General features: G+C 40.6%; 1 protein-coding gene across 4 annotated transcripts in view; it reads right to left on the bottom strand.

Annotated features, from left to right (window-relative positions):
• REV1 (REV1 DNA directed polymerase) overlaps positions 1-16313 on the bottom strand; it is a 112228-nt gene extending 95915 nt beyond the window's left edge. For 3 of the 4 annotated variants that reach the window (XM_036880056.2, XM_036880053.2, XM_036880057.2), the window contains exon 1: positions 16180-16313. The gene's annotated coding sequence lies outside the window, so the exon portion shown is untranslated. The remainder of the gene's footprint in view (positions 1-16179) is intronic. The other variant, XM_057496945.1, reaches the window with a different exon arrangement.
• Positions 16314-19653: the final 3340 nt, after the last annotated feature.

The raw sequence follows: 19653 nt of genomic DNA, 5'->3' as shown, positions 1-19653 counted from the left end.
TTTTGCACATAGCTGCCTTCTTGGGTAGAATGGCTAAAACATCTGATAAGGTCGGACTGTTGTTTGTGGTACAAAATCACAGTTATCTTGCCTAACACTATGGCTCCAAATCTTCACTGGAGAAATTAACAATGCCACGAATATAATAAACCTCTGAAAAGTGAGTAAGAACACTTCTATTGAACTGAACTAGCCTAATACAGTTCAATAAAATAGATGCTGAGAATCTTGCACCTGTCTGGGTGAGGCACAGTAGCTGCCATACATGTAACAGAAGGACTAAGGAGGAAAACAGGACCTACAAATAGGTTTCATCTAGACCCCAACTGTAAACTCCATAGTCAATACAAGTAGAGACCCAGAGGCAGTACAACTTTAACTGGTTCTCTAATCTTAACCAAGTCCCACATAGTCAGGTCTCAGTTCTTCCATTTGTGGATAGAGCTGGATCTGACAAATCCTAGTCTCTTGTGTTTTTTAAAATGTGTATGATTCTATGTATCTATCCATTAAAAAAAAAAGGCTTTTAAGATGAAAGCATACCTATTATGCAACTGTTTCTATACTTTGGGGGGAAAAATGTGCCTATCCACAGATGTGGCTCTCTAGTAAAGAATTAACCTTGATCAAAGAGAGGTCTTAGCCTCTGCACTTGGTTCCTGGGAGTTATCTCTAAGCCCTGGGAATGTCCTGCCTGATGTCTTTGTTTATGTAGGGGCAATGAGCCACTCCAGAGAGTCTCTAACAATGTGATTTATGGTGGAAGCTTCAGGCCATGCAGTACCAATCTCCCAAGGGGCTGGGGACAAAAGGTCAACCACATCTATATGACCAAACTCCAAAAAACACTCTGAACAGTAAGGACTGGGTGAGCTTCCAGAGCTGACAATACTCTGTGTGTACTGTCACTCGTCACTGCCACAAGTTAGCACTGTCCCAGATTCCACTGGGACAACACAATTTCAAGTCCCACATGTGGCACTCCCCTGTGTGCCCCATGCACCTGTTCCCTTGGCTCGTTTTATCCTTCACAATAATAAATCTTAACTATGAGCACAAAGGCTTTCAAGAGTTCAGAGTCTTTTTAGTGAATTACTGAACCTGAGGGTGTTGTTAGAGATCCCCAAACCTTATCTGGTGTCAGAAGTGAGGGTGGTCTTCAAACACCCAAACTCTCAAGTGGCAGAATGACAAGTCCTCCCATATTCATTCTCCCTTTCTTTCGGTAACAGAACACCTCTCTCACCTCCTCTTAGTGGGGTACAGGGTTACCAACTACAGACTACATTTCCTAGGCTACTTTAAAATCAGGAGTGGCCATGTGACTAAGTTCTGGCCAATGGGATAAGAGCAGAGTGATGTGTACAAAAATCTTTATCATTCTTAAAGGAAGTTGTTTACTTTTTTTTCTGGAATGCAGCTGTGAGGTAACTTGGCTTCAACCCTGAGGAAGGACAATACCCTAGGGGATGGGTAAGCAAACAGAAGGAACCTGGGACCATGAACTAAAAAACAAGAAAAAGAGCACTCATTCACCCACTATAAATGGCCCACCTATTACAGGAAAGAGAAAAATTTCATTATTGTTCACATTACTGTGTTCTGAAGTCTCTGTTGGAGCAACTTAACACATACCCTAATGAATGTAACTACATTTCAGCATTTTAGTATTATGATTTACAGTGAATATTTAAATAAACTACACAGATAAAGAGAGACAAACAAGAAGATGCATGAGAAAAAAATCTGGATACATTAAAACTGAAAATGTGTAACAACTACTTGTCATGTCCCAGTTTGTGGCTGACCCTGTTAAAAATTAGTTTTCTATCCCAAACAATTCAATAAGAGAATTTTCTCTTCATATCCTCTTGGTTATTTATAACAAAAAAAAATACAAAAAGATGATTGATTTAACAAAATCAGTCACCTGAATACAAGCTGAAGGAGGGGTTCTAAAAGAATTATAATTTTCTTCCTGTAATTACAGATTTCCATAGAAGGAAAAGGAAAGAAATTAAAACACCATTTTAATATAAAGTACAAAGAACTGCCTTCTCTGGCTTCCAGAGAGAAGCATGATTAACTGGTTTCCAAACACCTTCCCTCAATTCTCCTGACTTCCTGAACTCTAAATCACATGGTCCAACTGCTTATTAAACATCTCCACTAGGATATTTCACATGCATCTCAAAGCAGCATGTCTGAAAGGAAAGATCAAGGTACTGAGGAAAACAGAAGAATGTCCTGGAGATGATATGATAAAAAGCATCCAGAAGAAGAAGTAAAAAGCCAGTAACCTTCACAAAGAAGTGGTATATGCCCACAGCAAAACCAAATGATAATCTGTAGAAAAGCTCAAGGTTGCAGCCTATCAAGAATTCCAAAGGCCACAGAATTTACTAACAGAACCTGGCTGGAGAATAAAGGACATAATAGCAAACCGGGGACTCTATCTTAAACAGTGGTTCTCATACTTGAGCACGGATCAGAATCACTTGCAGACTGTTAAAACAGACTGCAGGATAGCCAAAGCAATCCTGAAAAGGAAGAATAAAGCGGGGGTGGGGGGTGGGGGGACACGCTCTCTGACTTCAAGCTCTATTACAAAGCCACAGTAATCAAGACAATTTGGTACTGGCACAAGAACAGACCCATAGACCAATGGAAAAGACGAGAGAGCCCAGATATAAACCCAAGCATATATGGTCAATTAGTATACGATAAAGGAGCCATGGACATACAATGGGGAAATGACAGCCTCTTCAACAGCTGGTGTTGGCAAAACTCAACAGCTATATGCAAGACAATGAAACTGGATTATTGTCTAACCCCATTCACAAAAGTCAACTCAAAATGGATCAAAGACCTGAATGTAAGTCATGAAACCATAAAACTCAGAAGAAAACATAGGCAGAAATCTCTGGAATATAAGCACGAGCAACTTTTTTTTAACACATCTCCTCGGGCAAGGGAAACAAAATAAAAAATGAACAAATGGGACTGTATCAAACTAAGAAGCTTCTGTACAGCAAAGGACACTATCAGCAGAACAAAAAGGCATCCTGCAGTATGGGAGAATATATTTGTAAATGACATATCTGACAAGGGGTTAACATCCAAAATATATAAGAACTCATACGCCTCAACATCCAAAAAACAAATAACCCTATTAAAAAATGGGCGGAGGATATGAAAAGACAATTCTCCAAAGAAGAAATTCAGATGGCCAACAGGTACATGAAAAGATGCTCCACATTGCTAATTATCAGGGAAATAGAAATTAAAATCACAATGAGATACCACCTCACACCAGTTTGGATGGCCAACATAGAAAAGAATAGGAACAACAAATGCTGGCGAAGATGCAGAGAAAGGGGAACCCTCCTACACTGCTGGTGGTTATATAAATTAGTTCAACCATTGTGGAAAGCAATATGGAGGTTCCTCAAAAAACTAAAAATAGAAATACCATTTGACCCAGGAATTCCACTCCTGGAATTTACCCTAAGAATTCAGGAGCCCAGTTTGAAAAAGACATATGCACCTCTATGTTTATCGCAGTACTATGTACATTAGCCAAGAAATGGAAGCAACCTAAGTGTCCATCAGTAGATGAATGGGCAAAGATGATGTGGTACATATACACAATGAAATATTATTCAGCCATAAGAAAACAAATCCTACCATTTGCAACAACATGGATGGAGCTAGAGGGTATTATGCTCAGTGAAATAAGTCAGGTGGAGAAAAGACAAGTACCAAATGATTTCACTCATCTGTGGAGCATAAGAACAAAGACAAAACTGAAGGAACAAAACAGCAGCAGACTCACAGAACCCAAGAATGGACTGACAGTTACCAAAGGGAAAGGGACTGGAGGGGGTGGGAGGGGTGGGAAGGGAGGGAGAAGGGGAATAAGGGGCATTATGATTAGCACACATAATGTAGTGGGGGGGGGGGCAGAGGGAAGACAGTACAGCACAGAGAAGACAAGTAGTGACTCTATAGTATCTTACTACAGTGATGGACAATGACTGTAATGGGGTATGTGGTGGCGACTTGATAATGGGGGTAATCTGGTAACCACATGTTGCTCATGTAATTGTATATTAATGATACCAAAATTAAAAAAAACAGACTGCAGGGTGCCAACTCAAGTTTCTCATTCAGTAGGTCTGGAGCGGAGCCTGGAATCTGCATTTCTAAAAAGTTCCTAGGTAATGCTGAAGCAGCAGTCTGAGACACATACTTTGGGAACCACTGGTTTTGCCTGTAATATCTGGAGTGGTAATTGAGAACAGAGCCAAGTACAAAGTTCAGAGATAATGAGACAGAGTATACATACTAAGTAGAAAGATAGGGGCTACAACTGGCACTGGGCACCACCTAGAAAGAATTTCCCAACAGGAGAAATGCAACTCACCAGCTGAAGGTTCTGATTAGATTATAAGTAACAAGGTCTCTCCTGTCCTGTGCCTCTCCCCACACCAAACTCCAGGTCTGATCTAATAGTTTACTCCACATTCACAGAGTATTTACTGTAATTCGCAGTTTTCAAGGTAAGTAAAATGTGTATAAGCCACAATCCGAGGTTATCTATTAGAGAAAAGAGATCTGCATGCAACACATCTACAGAAGCCTACATAAGAGGCAATGACAAAACAGTAAATGTACAGAGAAAGCAATAATAAATCCCATGTTGGAGAAGAGATCCAGGAAGGCTTGACTGAAGGGATGGAGCTGAGCTAAGAATGAGTAAGATTTTAAGGACCAGAGGGGGAAAGGGGTATTTCAGGAAGAAGGACATTTCATGATCGAAAGGAAATGAAAGAAAAAGAAAGATGCTAAGGCAACAGTTTGGGACTGACATATGGACAGAAGTAGTGATGACAGATGAACTAATAGGTAGTTCAGGAAATATAACAAGTCCCTAAATAGCATGCTAAGTTTGAAATTTAATTTTTTTAAAGTTAGGAACTGAAGTGTGAGTTTGTGTATGCAAATGACAGAGGATGGGAATGGTTGTAAATAGACTGGGAGGTTCTGGCTCTTGAGACTAATCCACAGCAAGGTGTATCTGTCTGTCTCAGCAGAAGCCCTCTTGTGCAATCCATACAACAAACACATCAAGCCTTCGAAACTCACATGGTAGGCTGGCACACATGACATACAGTGAAAAACAAATCCCTCTGAGTAACGGCAATTCAAAAATATTGTGTAACTCACTCTTTTCTAGATTTGCCACCAGTTCCATCTGTCACAAATCTCTTTTTTTTACCTATGCTTATATTAAATGCGACTGCAAGTGAAAACAGAGGGAGCAGAATGTTTAAGAAATTGCCACTGTTCCACTTTCTGGACTCTTTCCCTTGTTTTATGCCAACATCCTGTATCTAAGGCAACAACAAAAACTGCTGGTTTTTAAGATGATATGACATTCTAAGGAGATGCTACATTCTTCAAAAGACAACAGAAGTCTTACTCAGTGTAAGTTTACTCAGTTTTCTAAACTTTAATAGATTCTATGTCTGAGAAACAGTGAATTCCAAGAGAACGAAATATTGCTTTTAAGAGACAACCAGAAATAAGATTTCCTACTGAGCATAAAGAACATCATAAACCTTCAACAATGTAATGTTGAACCGCTAGTATCCTCAAATTGAGCTAAAATTCCAAATGACAATTAAGCTACTAAACCGTTTTAGGACTCTAAAAACAAATACAGGGTCAGTCCAACAAGAGGATATAACCATTATAAATATCTATGCACTCAACACAGGAGGACCAACATATGTGAAACAAATACTAACAGAATTAAAAGGGGAAAAAGAATGCAGTGCATTCACTTTAGGAAACTTCAACACACCTCTCACTCCAAAGGACAGATCAACCAGACAGAAAATAAGGAGACAGAAGCACTGAGCAACACATTAGAACAGATAGATCTAACAAACATCTACAGAACACTACACCCAAAAACAGCAGAATACACACTCTTCTCAAGTGCACATGGAGCATTTTCAAGAATAGATCATATACTAGGCAACAAAAAGAGTCTCAGTAATTTCAAAAAGATTGAAATTGTACCAACCAGCTTCTCAGACCAGAAAGGTATGAAATGAGAAATAAATAAGGCAAAGAAAACGAAAAAGCCCAAAAACACATGGAGGCCCAACAACCTGCTCCTAAATAATCAATGGATCGATGACCAAAAAACAAAAAGGGGTCAAGCAATACATGGAGACAAATGACAACAATAATTCAACACCGCAAAATCTGTGGGATGCAGCAAAGGCCATGTTAAGAGGGAAGTATATTGTAATACAGGACTACCTCAGGAAAGAAGAACAATCCCATATGAACAGTATAAACACAATTAATGAAACTAGATGAGGCCTAAAGTCAGTAGAAGGAGAGACATAATAAAGATCACAACAGAAATAAATAAAATCAAGAATAAAACAACAGAAAGAATCAATGAAAGCAGGAGCTGGTCCTTTTAAGAAAAGTAACAAAAAAGATAAACCCCTAGCCAGACTTAACAAGAAAAAAAGAGAGCCTATACACAGAAACAGAATCAGAAATGGGAAAGGAAAAATCATTACAGACACCACAGAAACACAAAGAATTATTCAGAGAATACTATGAAAAAATATATGCTAACAAACTGGATAACCTAGAAGAAATGGACAACTTGCTAGGAAAATACAACCTTCCAAGGCTGATACAGGAAGAAACAGAAAACCTGAACAGACCAATTACCAGCAACAAAATTGAATTGGTAATTTAAAAACTACCTAAGAACAAAACTGCTGGAACAGATGGCTTCACCACTGAATTTTATCAAACATTTAGTGAAGATCTAATACCCATCCTCCTTAAAGTTTTACAAAAAGTAGAAGAGGAGGGAATACTTCCAAACTCATTCTATGAGGCCAGCATCACTCTGATACCGAAACCACAAAGAAGAAAATTACAGACCAAAGTCCCTGATGAACATAGATGCAAAAATCTTCAATAAAATATTAGCAAACCAAATTCAAAAATACATCAAAAAGATCATCCATCATGACCAAGTAGGATTTACTCGAGGGTTGCAAGAAAGGTACAATATTAAAAATTCCATCAACATAATACACCACATCAACCAGAAGGACAAAAAACACATAATTATCTCCAGAGATGCTGAAAAAGCAATTGACAAAATTCAACATCCATTCATGATAAAAACTCTCAACAAAGTGGGTATAGAGGGCAAGTACCTCAACATAATAAAGGCCATATATGACAAACCCACAGCCAACATCATACTTAACAGTGAAAAACTGAAAGCTTTTCCTAAGATCAGGAACAAGACAAGAATGTCTATTCTCCCCACTTTTATTCAACATAGGTCTGGAGGTTCTAGCCACAGCAATCAGACAACACAAAGAAATAAAAGGCATCCAGATTGGTAAGGAAAAAGTCAAACTGTCCCTGTTTGCAGATGACATGATATTGTATATAAAAAAACCCTAAAGAATCCACTCCAAAACTACTACACCTGATATCTGAATTCAGCAAAGTTGCAGGATACAAAATTAATAAACAGAAATCTGTTGCATTCCTATACACTAATGATGAACTAGCAGAAGAAGAAATCAGGAAAACAATTCCATTCACAATTGCATCAAAAAGAATAGAATACCTAGGAATAAACGTAACCAAGGAAGTGAAACACCTATACCCTGAAAACTACAAGACACCCTTAAGAGAAATTAAAGAGGACATTAATAAATGGAAATTCATCCCATGCTCTTAGTTGGGTAGGAAGAATTAATATTGTCAAAATGGCCATTCTGCCTAAAACAATCTACAGAGTCAAGCAATCTCTATCAAAATACCAACAACATTCTTCAAGGAACTAGGGCAAATAGTTCTACAATTCATATGGAACCACAAAACACCCCGAATAGCCAAAGCAATCAGGAGAAGGAAGAATATAGCTGGAGGGGGGGATCTCGATTCCCAACTTCAAGCTCTACTACAAAGCCACAGTAATCAAGACAATTTAGTACTGGCACAAGAACAGACCCATAGACCAATGGAACAGAATAGAGAGCCCAGATATAAACCCAAGCATATATGGTCAATTAATATACGATAAAGGAGCCATGGATATACAATGGGACAATGACAGTTTCTTCAACAGCTGGTGCTGGCAAAACTGGACAGCTACATGTAAGAGAATAAACCTGGATTATTGTCTAACCCCATACTCAAAAGTAAACTCACAATGGATCAAAGACAGGGGACTTGGTGATGGGGGAAGCCTAGTGAACATGGTGTTCTTCATGTAATTGTAGATTAATGATAACAACAACAAAAAAAATGGATCAAAGACCCAAATATAAGTTATGAAACCATAAAACTCTTAGAAAAAAACATAGGTAAAAATCTCTTGGACATAAACATGAGCAACTTCTTCATGAACATATTTCCCTGGGTAAGGGAAACAAAAGTAAAAATGAACAAATGGGACTATATCAAACTAAAAAGCTTCTGTACAGCAAAGGACACCATCAGTAGAACAAAAAGATATCCTACAGTATGGGAGAATATGTTCATAAATGAGATACTCAATAAGGGATTGACATCCAAAATATATAAAGAGCTCACGCACCTCAACACCCAAAAAAGCATATAATCCAATTAAAAAATGGGAAGAGGATATGAATAGACACTTCTCCAAAGAAGAAATTCAGATGACCAACAGGTACATGAAAAGATGCTCCACATCGCTAATCATCAGAGAAATGCAAAATAAAACCACTATGAGATATCACCTCACACCAGTAAGGATGGCCACCATCCAAAAGACAAACAACCACAAATGTTGGTGAGGATGTGGAGAAAGGGGAACCCTCCTACACTGCTGATGGTAATGTAAATTAGTTCAATCAGTGTGGAAAGCAGTATGGAGACTCCTCAAAAAACTCAAAATAGAAATACCATTTGACCCAGGAATTCCACTCCTAGGAATTTACCCTAAGAATGCAGGAGCCCAGTTTCAAAAAGATATATGCACCCCTATGTATAACACTATTTACAATAGCCAAGAAATGGAAGCAACCTAAGTGTCCATCAGTAGATGAATGGATAAAGAAGTGGTACATATACACAATGGAATATTATTCAGCCATGAGAAGAAAACAAATCCTACCATTTTCAACAACATGGATGGAGCTACAGGGTATTATGGTCAGTGAAATAAGCCAGGTGAAGAAAGACAAGTATCAAATGATTTCACTCATGAGTATAAGAACAAAGGAAAAACTGAAGGAACAAAAAGCAGCAGACTCACAGAACCCAAGAATGGACTGACAGTTACCAAAGGGAAAGGGACTGGGGAGGGTGGGTGGGAAGGGAGGGATAAGGGGGGAAAAGGGGCATTACAATTAGACACATAATGTGGGGGGGAGGGTCATGAAAGGCAGTATAACACAGAGAAGACAAGTAGGGTTTCTATACCATCTTACACTGATGGATAGTGACTGTAATGGTGTAGGTGGTGGGGAATTGATAATGTGGGTAGTCTAGTAACCATAATGTTGCTCATGTAATTGTACATCAATGATACCAAATTAAAACATATATGCATACCTACATACATAAAATGAAGTAAAAAAAAAAGATACCAATAAATGGAAACACATCCCATGTTCATGGATAGGCAGACTTAATATTGTCAAAATTGCCATCCTGCCTAAAGCAATCTACAGATTCAAGGCAGTCCCTATGAAAATATCAACAGCATTCTTCAATGAACTAGAGCAAATAGTTCAAAAAGTCATATGGAACCCCAAAAGACCCCAAAAGCTGGACACTGAATTCAACTATGTGGCCAATGATTCAATCACCCCTATGTAATAAACTCCAATAAGAACTGGATGCTAAGGCTTGGGTGAACTTCACAGGTTGGTAATCATACACTGATGGGGTAGGAGAACAGCATGTCCTAAGGCCATGGAAGCTTCATGTTTGAGACCCTCCCAGACCTCTGTATCTCTTCATCTGGCTGGTCCTGATTTGTATCCTTTATAATAAAACTATAATTGCAAGTACAGCACTTTCTGATTCTGAGTTATTCTGGCAAATTATCAAATCTGAGTGAACAGTGGGAACTACAGTTGGCCAGAAATGCAGATGGCCTTGAAGCCCTGAAGCTTGCAGCTAGATTCTGAAGTGAGGAGTCTTGTGGACTGTGCCCTTACCCTGTGATGTCTGCCCTAACTCTGAGAAGTGCCAGGATCACACTGCAGCTATAAAATAGGATATATTTTCCTACCTCTCTTTTATGAGAAGTGAATGAGAAAAGGTCAATTGAAAGCACTTTTTAAGACATAAAGCATTACAAAAAGCAAAGGACTTTTTTTGGTTATGTTCTCTCTAAAATATTAAAGAAGAAATCATTAAAATATTTTTAAAACCAGGATTGTTCAGCTTACATTTTTTAAAAGGCTTCAAATAGCCAATTAAGTAATCAAGAAATAGAGATTATTTTAAGATAAAATTCAGAACTTCCATTAAAAACATTTAAAAGAGCAAGGAATCTAAATCATAACAATAATTTCAGTTACATAATTAAGATTAGTTCCTAAGTGATACAAACATATTAACTCCATTCTTAGTAATCTCAAATGAAGAAATGATGTAGTTTAGGAAATGTAAGATTCAGCTATTAGTTTCTGAGCAAACCTCCAAAAAACTCATGTTAGCCTTGGTTATGATCAGGAACGTCTGACGCCAACAAGCAACATTTTGGTTACTCAGATACTGAGTTCAAGTACAAACTATTCACAACACAACCAAATTTTCTGCCCATCTCTAATCTTTTTTTTCTTTTTTCTTCCCATCTCTAATCTTTTAATTCAAGCATAAAGCCATGAGGCCACACTGGTCTTTAAAATTCTCAAACAATGCTATGTGCTTAAGGCAGCTACCTGTCTACTTGAAAAGGTAATTTCTAACTATATTAAGTACAAGAAGCAATAACTTAAAAAACCCTCAAGACTTTACATCATAAATTTATAAGAGTATATTGTTCAATCTCTACCCTCTTGAACATGAGATACTAAACATGCACTGGTCTTTCCCTGGGTAATGAAGGGAGCAGTTTAGTGTAGCAGAAAAAAATGGCCTTACAGTCAAAAAAACCAAACCAAAACAAACCAACCCTAGGTTGTAGCCTACTTCTCCCCTTTTTCAGTTAAAAGACTTTCTGGGTCTCATTTTCCTCTAAGAATATATAAGGGTATGGCCTACAGAATCTGTAAGGTTCATTCTAGCATGGGCATTCCCAATTTTCTTAAGTGTTAAGAAGGCAACAATTCATAATTTAGATGTTCTTCAAATTTTAGGTCTCGTAAGTAGATTAGATGACAAAAATCATTAAAGCTTACCATGGTGTGAAAACATATACCATCAACATGTCCCTCCTTACTTATTAAAAACAAAGATAAACAAGAGATTTGCCCCATAATGAGCAGAAACACAACATTAATTTTATTAACTATTTACTTATTAACAAACTCATTTTAGCTTTAAGCAACTATTAAGACATTCACGTTTTCTTAAATCTGATGCATCAAATCTATTATAAACAAACCTTTTTCAAACTGTTTACAAAGCTGACCTAGGATGATACATGTGATGCTAACTTTTTAATGACTTTTTAAAAAAAAAGAACAAGAAAAAATGATTTTTGCATATCAGCCCATTAAATGTTTCATACAGAACACAGAAGTATAGTAGTAGTTAAATCCAAAAGAAAAAACTTATGCAACAGAAGATGATGATACTACCAGTAGTTAAGAGGAGTGACACACATAAATGGAAAGTTTCCAAACAGAAACCTTGTTTCTATGTGCCTTAGAGCAAAGTGGTTATGACTTTGGGATATGGAATCAGCTAAAATCTTGGCTCCTTTCTTACCTGTGTGACCTAAGTAACACCCATCTCTATAAATCTGTTACTTTGTAACCTTGCCTACTTTATATGGTAATTGTGAATATTAAGTGAAACACTGCACTTAGCAAAGAGCCTAACACACAGCAAATACTTAATAATTCGTCAATTATTATTGGATTTTGGAAAAAATACTAAATAGAGAAGTAGTATTTTTTTTAAGTGTCAGGCCCAAAGTTTAGAATCTTATTGGTTTAAGTTCAGATTGAGAAATCAAATAAAATATAATGTTCCTACCAAGAGGTATTTACTAAAGACAAGTAGACTGAGTAAAAATAACTGGTATTATGCAAGTGCAATTACTATAGGCTGAATCTTAGTTGCTTAGCTCGAAGCTTCTATTATTACAAAGTTATCATTTGTCCTCATCAATTCTCTATTTGTGGTAAATGCTAAAGAAAAAACAAAATCACTTTATGAACAGAAAGGAAAAAGAAGAAATGAAGTATAACTGAATTACTGTAAGCTCTAATTAAGAGCCAAACACAACTGGGGAGCAGGGAACCCCATTAATTAATTAAGGCAGAAATTGAACATACTAAAGATGATAACAGATCTCTCCTTTTCCAAATACTAGAGTCATACTTCAACTGGATTGTCAAGGATTTTCCTGTCTTCAGCCTACAATAAATCCTTTCATCATCACAATCATATCTCCAGTATAACTTCAAAGGGAAAAATGTAAAAGCAACTCTGGTGAGTGGCTGTTGAGATAATCACTCTTAGCACCTTCTACAGACCTAGGAATAAAAAAAAACTGACTTATACATTAAGACCAAATACTGGTCACCATTCTCTGCAGTTTATTTTTCAATCCATTCTGGACATCCACAAAATATATTTATTTTAAAAAGGAGTTCCATAAATATAACTGTGGTAGCCAAAAAACATTCAGCAAAAGAAATATAAAATTCAACGACTGCACCTTTATCTCATGCAAAAACACAAAATTCTAAATAAATACTCTAAGCTAATACTGTTTTTAAAAAATCATAAAATAACCCTGTTCAAAGAACTTTCTGTATTTAACTCAATTATTACTATAATCCTATGAGGTAGGTATTATTAGAGTCCCTACCTTACAGATGAGTAAACAGGCACCAAAGATAGTAACCTGCCCAGGACTACGGTCAGTGAATAACACCAGGAATTCTAACCTAGGCTGTCTGATTCCAGAACAATTGTTTAAGTCACCTATACCATTCATTCACTTAATGAGTTTGCCTGTAAACCTACTATGTGTCAGGTACAGTTCTAAACATGGATAGAGCTATGGACAAGTCAGACAAGGCCTCTGCCCCCTCCTAATGAGGCAGCCACGGAGAAAACAAGTCTAACAGGAAATCAATACATGAGTGAATAGTGTATCTTCACCTAGTAGTAAATGCTATGAAGAAAAATAAAGTAGAATGAGGGTATCAAAGTGACAGGAGGGGCTGGCTCATATTTTAGGGATCAGGGAAGGCCACTCTGTGGCAATGATATGTGAGCAGGAAGCAGATGTAAAGGCAAGATAACCACTGGGAAGAAGGGTGGTCAAGCTTGAACTGCAAGTATAACCTCCTTGAGGCAGGAAAAGTTTGGTTTGTTCAACAACCAGCGAAAGGACCATGGGACAGGGCCAGGGTGATGAAGAGTCATGCAGCAAGGTTAGAAGTGACAGCAGCCAAATCACTGAATGCTCCGACCGGCTGTGGTAAGGAGCTCTTGAGTCAATACATAGAGCCACAGGAAGCTTCTGGAGGATTCTGAGCAAGAGAATGACAATATATGGATTCATGTCTTTATAATGATAACTTGGCTGGTTCTGTGGGGACCAGACAGGAAGGTGCAAGTGAAATAGGGACACTGGGAAGGCACTGTTACAACAGTTTAAGGAAGAGATTGGAACTGAGACTAGGATTTGTGTACTATTTATAACTAAATGAGATACTACTAAAAGGGAGTATGCAACCTGACTCTAGAAAAGACTTTTCTATTCCTCCTTCCCTCATCCCCATTCTGCTTCACTTTGAAAAAAATCAGATTCCTTTTTTATATGCATGTTAATGCTTCAGTTGGTGCTATAAAGGAAGATCTTTTATTAGAAGGTATTTCTCTCATTTATAAATGTTCTGCTTAATATACTCGATGCTTTATGCCACACACACTCATACATTCTTGAGAAGCAGAAAGAACTTCACTGCTCTTTAGTTTGGGGCTCATTCGTTTATTTGGAAACAAGAAGAGGTACCTATCACCTCTTCTGATTAACTTTCTTCTAATGTTTTGTCTCCAGCACATCCTGGCCCATTCTAGATTGTGAGTTGTAATGAAGAGGGAACATGTATTTACTTGAGCATTACTAAGTACAAGGGATTCACTAGATGCCTTACATTTAAGAAAGTCAGTTAATCCTCAGCTACTCAAGGTTAGAAATGTCTTCATTCTACAGACAGAAAAAAAGCAGAGATATTAGTAACTTTAAACTGTCCAAGGTCAATTGTCCCAGCTAATAATGGGCAGAGGCAGAATTTAAATATACATCTAACTCCAAAGTTTGTCTTTTAACTATAGCAGCTATCAAAAAAAGGCCTATCAAATATACATTATATATAGTCTTCGTAACTTATTATCAATGACTAGCTTGTTGCTGATAAGGATTTCTCTTAGGTAGAATCTGAGTTTCGAAGTTGGGGGTAGGAAAATGGAATGATCTTACACATTCCCATTATTTTGAAAAATTATTTTCTACTTGAGACTTCATAGAATTTAACCCTGAAAGAGTGTTGGGGGGGGACAAATATGTATTGTTTAATCTTAAAATATGGGTAAAGTTCTAAGGACAGACAGGTACAGACTCTGCCCTCAAGAGACCTGCAAAATAAGAGATGATGTGGATAAAAACATAATCATCCTACCACAGAGAATCTGACAAACAAACAACCTGAGAATTAAATGGATGGGCTCCTCTTGAACCAGAGGAGGATTCCTAGAAGAGGAGGGACTTTTAGGTGAGCTTCGAAGAGTCCAGCATAGTTAAGCACAGGAGGTAACAAGCTAGCAACTGGCTAACATAAAACTGTGTGGGGAAGATGGACGTTTGGAAAACAGGTAGACAAGTACCCCCAACAGTACTCAACTGGAAGAACCAAGATTATGGTATGTCCTACCCTCCCTAAAGAGGAAATGGTTAATTCTAGAAGCCTAAAGTGGAGAGGCCAGAGAGACACACATAAATGAAGAAGAGTTATACAAAGTCGTAACAGTTAGTTACAAGCCCTTTTATGGTATGTGCTTGCCTACATTATTTTCACTTAAATGACACCATTCCTATTCTACATGGCCTGAGAGGACGTGGAAGACAGAAACACTAGATCTACACCATCTGCAATTTTTCCTAACAAGGGGGGAGTCAATTAAAGTGATATATATTAAGGCTTTTCTTTCCAAAGTGCGTTCAAGTAAAAAGCTGTTGAGATACGTAAGATTTCCCTTTCCGTCTTACACAGGGGCTGAGTCATTTCAACAGTAAGTACCAGTGTGAAAAGGGGCAGTAGTAAGGACAGTTGGGGAAAGATGCAGGGCAAATTAAGGCAATGGACAAATAACAAGGCAAAATCAGAGAATAAAAATTGCCTTCAGCTATTCCGACACCAATTCGGAATCCCATGAAGGGTGGGGTGGTATGGGGTTATGCTGCTGACATCGCGCGGGAGGCCGGCGGTGGGCCCGGCGCATGGCCCCGGCTCACGTCCCTCAGGGCTTGAGGAGCCCACGACACGAGGAACGCACGAATGAATGGCGCGCGGGCCGAATGGCCGACGGGGTCGCCGACGCGGGAGGCAGGAGTTAGCAGCGCGGTCGGAGCGCGGCCGCGGGTGGCGTCCGCCGGCGGCCGCGAGGAGCGCAGAGGAAGGGCCGCGGGCGCGAGTCGTCCGTGCGACGCCTCCCGGGGCCCCCGGCGGGGCCAGGCCGGCCGAGCCACGGCGGAGGGGGAAGGGAGGTCACGCGTTACATAACCGGCAGCTGCCGCACTCCGGGCGCCGCGGGCCGCCCAGGCCGCGGGAGGACGGCCTGTGGCGCCCGGGTGGCGGGCCGGTCCCGGCCCCGCCTCAGACGGGCCGCCGCCGGGCACCGCGGGCCGGTCCCACCCCTCCCCCACTCTGCCGCCAGCCGGGGGTCGCTCACCTTCCGCGCTGCCCCAGACCACCATGCCCGGGCACGGCCGCCTCCTCCGGCCTCGCGGGCCCCGGCGCCGCTGCCGCAGCCCCGCAGTGCCCTCGCCGGGGGCCGGGGTGGAGGGCAGGGAAAGGAGTCACACCGCCGCGCCGCGCCGCCGTCCACGCTCGCCCCGCGCTCTCCGCGGCCGGCCCTGCGAGCGCTCCGCGGCGGTTCCCGTGCCTCCCCAGCCGGGCGCGCGCGCCGCAGCTCCGCCCAACCCAGCCCCTCCCCCTCGGCGGCCGGCGCACTCCCAGCCCCTCCCCCGCCCTCCCCACCCGGCTCGCCCCAACTCCCGCGCGGCGCACGCGCCCGGCTAGTGCCGGGGCTACCCCGGGCGCTGGGCGCCGCGCCTCCAAGGTCGGTGCCTACCGGCCCGGCCCTGCCGCCGCCGCCTCTGCCGCCCGCTGGGGTAGCGCCTCCGGGCACGTGACCGTCTCGCTCGCGGGGGTGGCGAGGAACGCGTCGCAGGCCCGCCTTCCGCATCGCGCGGTCAGCCCTACGCCCCGAGACCAGCGCGCCTCCCGCTCGGGTCGCGGCGACCCGGACTGCCGCGCGGGGAGCTGCTCTCGCTCCTGCGGGTCCTCGCCACCCCGGCCCGCTCTGGCCTCCCCCAGCCGGGAGGACACAAGTGCGTGGACTGACCATGCTTAAGACCCTGGTACTGTCTGAGGAGACGTGAAACACACGGGTGCCCCTCCACCAGCCATTGATTTACAGTGACATCTAGTGGAGAAAGAGACACAGGAACGGACACTTCCCTATGTCAGGGAGCAACTGAGAATCACGACCCACGTAGGCTAGTGGGAATGCAGGCTGCGACACGGAGTGAGGTGATTCGTGGCCGGCTACCGCAAGGCACACGGCTCCCCGCCCTGGACTGCACCGGGGTATCTGCGAACCTAGGGCAGGTATCCGCACGTGCAGCACTGGGGTTACACGCGAAAGCGGTTTTCTCATGTAAAAAAAAGATTATCTTACATTATGTATGTTTAGATACAATTTCAGTTGAGTGCCTTTCGGCAAAAGACAATTGTTCCATAAGGACCACGTTCCCCCTCTTGACAGTGTCGGTTTGCTGGGAGATCCCACATTGCTGTTAGACAATAGTCTTTATTGCTGTGATGCACAAACACCAAGCGATCCTCCGTGCAAAGGCTACACGCTTTTTCCTCGTTCCCTTATCCATGATACTTGAAGTTTGCAATTGCTTAGGAAACAATCAGGACTCCCCTGAACACTGATTTTGCGACCTGGGACGTGTTTACCGGTAACTCAGAGACTATTCAAATGACCTGTTTCTTTTTTGAGTCCTTTGGTTTTCGTCCTTTTATAGACTTCTATAAATGCACGTCAGCCTCTCTGTTTTGTCTCTAACTCAGCTAAATCGGGTTGCTTGTTTTTCTGAACGTCATAATTAATACAAATGGAGTAATTTCAACAGTTGCCAACTTCAACATCAGAGAATCATAGGCTGAGACACCACAGAAAAAGCAGTGGCGATTCATTATTGTTTAAATGTATATCTCTAAATGGCAGTATTCCATTAACAGGAAATGACCAAACTTGATTTTCAAGTTGAAAAATAACCTGTGAACTCTACAGGAAATGTATCTTGTGCTGTGGTGAAATTTCAGTTTCAATTTTCTTTCTCACTCCCCTAATTCGAGTCAAAGGTCTTATTTTTTTCTGTCTTTTCTCAAGAAAGAAACAAAACATTGAGCTAACCAATGCTGGCAACACCTTTATAAAAGGTGGTGAGGTGGTATAAACTGCATGTCAGTGCAAACTAAATTTTTTAACTTTTAAAACATTTTAGTAGGCAGCCACTGATAAAGAGGGAAAAAAATCTCATCGAAGAGTACGTGAATAAAATGTATATGAACTCTAGACTCTTTGGGTCAAGTAATTTTGCCCAAGGTTTACTTCTGCCCATTCCAGAATATTGTTATGCTATCCCATAGTATAATTACATAGTGTCTGAAGAGCCTTTGATTTCAATTTCATCCAGTCACCTATGTTCACTCTTTCATTCATTTACTTCCATTTATTCTCACAAGGACAATCTTTCCCAGTCTAAGGGGAGCTGGCCTGACCTTTGGATAGCTGCTGAGAAGGCCACTCTGGACTCCCACACTTGAAGAAGTGCTTTGGAGCACTGTACCTTACTCCTTTTTTCTGAATTTAACTGAAATTTATTTTTGAAATTTCTATCGCTACTGATATCTAAAGGGGCCTTTGAGAGCACAGACCCATGACCCTTGTAGGGACAGTCTTGGGTAAGGATATGGCTCTGTTATCCTTTTCTTGGAAACACCCACATCTAGTCTCTCAAATACTAAAATCAGAAAATACTAACATGAAAGCAACCATTAAAAACACAGATTTATACTCAAGTCCCCTGAGTAACATACATATGGTAACCCATATGATTCACTCAGAGGGACGAGTGATCGAGGTTGATTGTTATAAGGCATTAAGTGCATTATGCTGTAAGATGAAATAATAAGGAAGAATGAGCACATGCCCACAAAAACTCAGAAAGGAAGTTGGGACCAGAATTGGTGTACCAAGACTTAATTCTTCTAAACATACATATATATATATATGCATTTAAAGATCATAGTTCACAAAATTCAGGATGATTCAATAATTAGTTATGATGAGAATTCTGAATGCCAGTCACTGTCAGGTCAACAGTGAATAAAATGCATTTCCTACCCTCAAAAAGTTTCCAGTGTAGTGGAGGAGGGAAATCAGTAAACACGCAGCTGCAGAACAGGTTCCCAGCTGCTACCAGAGTGTTTTATGGGGCACATAGGAAGGGTGTCAGGGAGGCTTTCTAGATAAAGTGACATCTCAGTAAAGATTGAGAGACAATTTGAGGTAGTTCAAGGAATGCCAATCCCCACAGATGGAGCAACATGTGTAAAGAAGAGAAGGGAGAGAGAACAGGGAATATTTCAGAAACTATGAAGCATGATGTGTAGAGAGGCATAGGCTGGTGGGTGGGGTGCAAGCTGAAAAAGAATGTTGGAGAGGCAAGAAGGGGTCAGGGCATAAAGGGGCCCAAAAAGCACATGAATGTGTTTTGGCTGTATCCTAAGGGTCAATGAACCACTTAAGCTTTTTAAGGGATAAAGTTACTTTAGAAAGTCACTCTGGCTCCTGCATGGAAAATGATGGACTGAATCAATTATTTTGTTGCAGTGCAAAGGAGTGGTTTTCTAATTCCATCATTCCTTCCACACTTATTAGCTGGCATTTTTCTTCAAGAAGAATTGTACCTTATCAACTGGACAAAAACTATCAATTCTCCTTAAAAAGAGGCCACATGCTTAACCTTTTCCTTATAATTGCTTATTTTCCTAGAAAGTGTTGTCTAATAGTTACCTCCAGGGGTGGTAAATGAACTTTTTCTTTCTTGGTTTTTCTTAAAAATTC

Source organism: Manis pentadactyla, chromosome 2 (assembly GCF_030020395.1).
Source record: "Manis pentadactyla isolate mManPen7 chromosome 2, mManPen7.hap1, whole genome shotgun sequence".
NCBI classification, from domain to species: Eukaryota; Metazoa; Chordata; class Mammalia; order Pholidota; family Manidae; genus Manis; species Manis pentadactyla.
Note: the sequence above shows the minus strand (reverse complement) of the source record. Positions and strands in the feature narration are given on the sequence as shown.